We start from the raw sequence: 5,528 nt of genomic DNA, 5'->3' as shown, positions 1-5,528 counted from the left end.
GCAAAGGGGATAAAAGGAGACAGAAAATTTAAAAGCAATGGAGATTAAAGCCATATTGAGTAAATGAAAAAACGGCGATGGCAAACTATAAGGAAAATAAGGAAAAAATTAATCGAAACTGTGAACTAAAAGAGAGATGTAGAATTAAAAAATTGTAAAAGCAATGGCAGTAATGAAAAACAAGAAAAAATAATTAACGTCTCATGACCGCAAAGGAGATAAAAGTAGAAAATTTTAAAAACCAATGATCAAGATTAAGAAAGGAAAAAAGGAAAACCCAAATATTAAGATTAAGAAAGGAAATCGCTAAAAAATAGTGACAGCTAACTACAACACAGACATAAATAGAAATTTTAAAAAGCAAAGGCACTAAGGAAAGACAAGAAATCATTAAATAATAAAGACAGTGAACAGGACAAAAGTAGGCATAGAAAGAAAACTAAAAGAAAAAGAAAACAAACTAAGAGAGAGCTGTGGAAAGAAAATTTTAAAAGGTAGGGCACTAAGGAAAGACAAAAAAATAATTAAAGATAAATACATCAAAATAAAGACAGGAAATGGTATAAAAACAGACAAACTTTTAAAAGCAATGGTGATTAAGGAAATAAGGAAAAAATTTTAAAATCCCATTGGTGAACTAAAATGGAGATGGACAAGAAGATTTAAAAAGTGATGGCACTAAGGAAAAACAAGAAAGAATAATTAAAAGTTAATGACAGCAAACAAGATGCAAGTAGAAATTTTAAAAGCCAAAGGATTAAGAGAGGAAAGCAGTACAAAGTAGCAACATTGAACTACAATGCAGACATAGACAGAAATTTTTAAAAGCGACAGTGCTAAGGAAAGACAAGAAATCATTCAAAATAAAGACAGTGAACGGAATAAAAGGAGGCATAGAAAGAAAACTTAAAAAGCAATCAGCATTAGGGACAGTGCACTAAAACAGAGATGCAGAAACAAAATTTTAAAAAGCAAGGGCACTAAGGAAAGACAAGAAATAATTGGGAAAATTAAAAAACAGGACATCAGGAAGTGATTTAAAAACCCGCATCGGTGAACTAAAACGGAGACGGAAAAAATGGAAAAAGACAGAAAATTATTTTTGAATCATTTATATAATACAGCAGATATAGGTTTGTATTTGGAAATCCTTCTTTTTTTATATATATATATATATATATATGAATACTGTATATATACATATGAATATTATTTTTTTATATATATATATATATATATAAAGGCGAGAGATTTTTCTCTACTGCAATGCCTCACACCCGTATTTACAGTTTTGAACGTTTTTGATCACACACACGAATTTTCGAGGCCGATTCCTCCTCTTTTGTCCACGTCTCTCCTTGGACCTGGATCGCTTTTAGTACGGACGCTAGTATCTCAGTAAGCTTTTCAAGTACTACTCTAAGATATTTTCAAAACTTATTGACTGAAAAAGCACACAGCTTCTATGACGAAAACAAAGCCTGTTTCTTCTGAACGCCTGAACTCTTACAAACGGCGTCTTTCCTCTTTTAGGACGCAACTATTTTCCCGATATCATTTCCTAGTAAGCGCACAGAAACAGAAGATTGCGCTTTCAGGAAGGCAAAATAAACGGAGGGAAGTCGGCTTTGCACAGGCAGAACACGCTCCAGCGCAGACCTTCTTTTCCTTTTAGGATCTGCGTTAAAATAGTTCCTAGAAAAACTACAGAAGGAAGGAGAGCTGGCGCATTCTTGACGTTAACTTTGAAGTCCATGCTCCAAGCGCCTTAGGAAAAACGCGGACACGCATCGCGGACGTACCTTGTACTCGCAGACCGCTACGCAGCCTTTCCGTCCGTCTTGCGCTTTCACGGCAGAAGAAAGGGCGACCACGGTGAAACGGCGGCAGCTGACACTCTGCTGAGAGAGGAAAAAAAACCTGTAGCATAAAGCTGGGGAGGAGTCCCAAGCTGCCCGGTTTTGTGAAGTCTTGCGAAGGCTACAGCCGAGCGAAGGAAAAAATAGCCCTTTGGAACATATTGCCAAACAACATTCGGCAATAAAACTCGGAGGCGTTTGACACGCGCCCATTTTTTGGTAACTTGCTATTTGCTTCCTGTTATCGTTGTTCTTCCTTCAGAACCTCTACTTGGAGCCAACTTCTTTGCTACCGGTTCAAGCGTTTCCCTTCCTGGTATTACTAGCACACGGGCCCAGGCAAGTCCCTGAACTGCTCTTCCGAACTTCTCCAAACGACAATTACAGCCACAAAAGAGGACTTCAAGAGAGGAAAAGGAGAGGCCGGGCAGCAAAAGAGCTCTGCAGGCTGCCACCAGTCAACATTCCACTCTTTTTTTTTTTTTTTCTTTTAAATACACCCCCCCCCCGCCCCCAAATACAAACAAAAAAACCCCATGACCTTGTATTTTTTTCCTTTGGGAGCTCACCCCTGTCTCAGCACAGTGTCCTCCACAGAGCAGGAAGCGCAGACGATCTGTATCCCGATCTGCACGCGACGAATCCGTGTTCAGAAGAAATAGGCCAGATCTGTAAGACCGGTGTTATTTTGGGGGTTTTAACAATCACAACGCAATTGCATCGACCGACGCGTTTGTGAGAAAACTCCTTAACTTCTAAACGTAGCACCTCCTTGGGTAAAAAAACGTGTGCGAGACTGAAAAAAAGGGATGATTCAGAGCTCCCGCTCACGATGGAGCCGTGGCGAAAGGAATGAAAGTGAAGACAAACAGCAGCAACAGGAAGTGAAATTCGGCTTTAATTCTAGGCACGTGCTTAAGAGACTCTCCAAGCCCACACCTCAATCCTAGGAGCGACTAGCCCTTTTCTGGAAGGACAAACTTTGTTACTTCAAAGTCCTAGACCGAAGGCTCCACGGAACAGAACGTGCACCGAGCCACAGGCCACCGTGCCACCGACGCTCTGATGGCAAAGAAAAACCAAGGAAAACTAAAGTTTAAAGATCGGTTTCCATCGCGTTTCATTCCTTACGTTTCCACTGGCACCTAGGTGCTCCAAAATGAACTCTACTGACACCGCATGTTACTAACAATTTAGTTCTGCGTATCAAAACAACAGGCTATTTCCAGCTCGCCCATCAAAGTAGCACGACCGACCAGAAGAGAAACACCGGACCCTAAAGAAGGGAACAGGCAGCTCTTCATTTCTCCTAGAGGAAAGTCTGTTCTTTTGCCCGGAAGGCAAACAGCCGAAACTGCCAAGGGAGCACTGCAGGAACGCGGCGCGCTCTCTCAGCTGCAATTTGTCATCGGCTTTTCTGCACGGGCAGCGGCTTTGCCTTTCCTCTGGCTTTGATGTGGCGCCCCTGGAGCGTCCTTGACCCGGCAAGGGTTTCTCCCCGCTCCCGCAGCCCCAGACACGCGATTACCTGAGCGCCGAGCGGAATCACCCACGCGGGATTTTCTTCCCGGGACGCAGAAGGTGACGCTGGGAAAGGAGGAGGCAAAAAAGGAAGCGGTTTGTCCGGCAGCCACGGCCCTAGAAACTACACCTCCCGGCATGCCCCGGGCAACCAACGTGACCGACCAAAAGCCCCGGATGCCGCGAGACGCAACCCTCCGTGCTTTGGGACCCTGCGGGGACACCGTTCCCCCCGCCGCCGCCGCACGTGGAAGCCCCGCCGAGCCCCCAGCGCGGCTCCGGGCAGCCCCCGCCAACACCTCCGGCTGCCCGCCCCCGCCCGGCGCCGACGCGGCGCGGCGCCCCCCCGCCGCCCGGCCCCGGACCGGCGCGGCTCCCCCCCCCGCCCGGCCCCGGACCGACGCGGCTCGGCGCGGCGCTCCCCCGCCGCCCGGCCCCGGCGGGGCTCGGTGCGGCGCCTCTCCGCCGCCCGGCCCCGGACCGGCGCGGCGCCTGCCCAGCATCGAATCAGTGCGGCTCAGATCGGCGCGGCGGCCCCCGGCGCCCGGCCCCAGAGCGGCGCGGCTCGGCGCGGCGCCCGCCCGGCCCCGGAGCGGCGCGGCTCGGCTCGGCGCGACGCTCTCCCGCCGCCCGGCCCCGGCGCGGCTCGGCGCTGCCCCGCCGCCCGGCCCCGGCGCGGCTCGGCGCTGCCCCGCCGCGCGGCTCGGCGCTGCCCCGCCGCCCGGCCCGCACCGGCGCGGCGCCCGCCCAGCATCGAACCAGCGCGGCTCAGCTCGGCGCGGCGCCCCCCGCCGCCCGGCCCCGGAGCGGCGCGGCGCCCCCCGCCGCCCGGCCCCGGGAAGCCCCACCCGCCCGGCTCCCACACGGCACCGCACCCTCCCCGCTCCGTGCCTCCCGCCGGCCCGGCCGCTCCCCCCAGGCACCGCCGCCCTTCTCGGGACTTTCCCCGCTCACCTCCTCCCTGCCTGCAGCCGCAGCCGGGCTCCCGCTGGCCCCTCCGCGGGGGAAGCTCCACCCACGGCGCGATGCCCGCCCCCGATGCACCTCGCAGGCGCTGGCGAAGCTCCGCCCTCCCAGCGGAAAACCCCGCCCTCTGCAGCCAAGCTCTGCCCTGCACACAGCACGCATGAGCCGGTGAAGCTCCGCCCCCTCGGCAAAGCTCCACCCTCCCATGGCAAAGCTCCGCCCCCCGCAGCAAAGCTCCGCCCCTGAGACAGCGCGCATGCGCAGACAAAGCTCCGCCCTTCACAGCAAACCTCCGCCCTCCCACGGCAAAGCTCCGCCCCCCGCAGCAAAGCTCCGCCCCTGAGACAGCGCGCATGCGCAGACAAAGCTCCGCCCTTCACAGCAAACCTCCGCCCTCCCACGGCAAAGCTCCGCCCCCCCGCGGCAAGGCTCCGCCCCCGACGCATCGCGCATGCCCTGGTCAAGCTCCGCCCTCACCCGGCAAAGCTCCGCCCTCACCCGCCAAAGCTCCGCCCCCCCCCGCGGCAAGGCTCCGCCCCCGACGCATCGCGCATGCGCTGGTCAAGCTCCGCCCTCACCCGGCAAAGCTCCGCCCTCACCTGGCAAGGCTCCGCCCCCCCGCGGCAAAGCTCCGCCCCCGAGGCAGCGCGCATGCGCGGCAAAGCTCCGCCTTTCACATCAAAGCTCCGCCCCCACGGCAAAACTCCGCCCCGAGACAGCGCGCATGCGCTGGGTAAGCTCCGCCCTCACACGGCAAGCTCCGCCCACCCGCGGCAAAGCCCCGCCCTTCAGAGCAAAGCACCGCCCCCCCTCGGCAAGGCTCCGCCCCCGAGACAGCACGCATGCGCCAGTGAAGCTCCGCCCTCGCACGGCAAAGCTCCGCCTTACCACCGCTAGGCTCCGCCCCCGCGGCTAAGCTCCACCCCAACACAGTGCGCAGGCGTGGTCTCCAGGGGCGGGGCCTGTCACTAGGGGTGGTGCCCTTCCCCTGCCCGGGGGCATCCAGGGGCGGGGCCCGGCGCTAGGGGCGGGGCCGCTCCACACCAGGACCGGGGCATTCGGCGGGGCGGGGCTGCAGCGGAGGCGGACGCCACGGGGCGGGGCTGCAGCGGAGGCGGACGCGGCAGTGCTAGCAGCGGCAAGCGCCTCCCGTGCGGCGAGAGCGGCGCTTCCTTACCGGGA

General features: G+C 55.2%; 1 long non-coding RNA gene across 1 annotated transcript; it reads right to left on the bottom strand.

The window, feature by feature from the left end:
• Positions 1-1,143: 1,143 nt before the first annotated feature.
• On the bottom strand, positions 1,144-4,386 carry LOC148056603 (uncharacterized). Its single transcript, XR_015702828.1, has 3 exons — positions 4,335-4,386; positions 2,429-2,528; positions 1,144-1,898 (listed from the first exon to the last, which is right to left on the bottom strand). It is a non-coding gene; the product is annotated as an uncharacterized LOC148056603 (long non-coding RNA).
• Between the last annotated feature and the right edge of the window lie 1,142 nt (positions 4,387-5,528).

The sequence above is a fragment of the Nipponia nippon genome, unplaced genomic scaffold, assembly GCF_047370975.1.
Source record: "Nipponia nippon isolate SJK-2023a ecotype South Korea unplaced genomic scaffold, ASM4737097v1 scaffold_123, whole genome shotgun sequence".
Classification (NCBI taxonomy): Eukaryota; Metazoa; Chordata; class Aves; order Pelecaniformes; family Threskiornithidae; genus Nipponia; species Nipponia nippon.
This window is presented reverse-complemented; position numbering and strand designations above follow the sequence as displayed.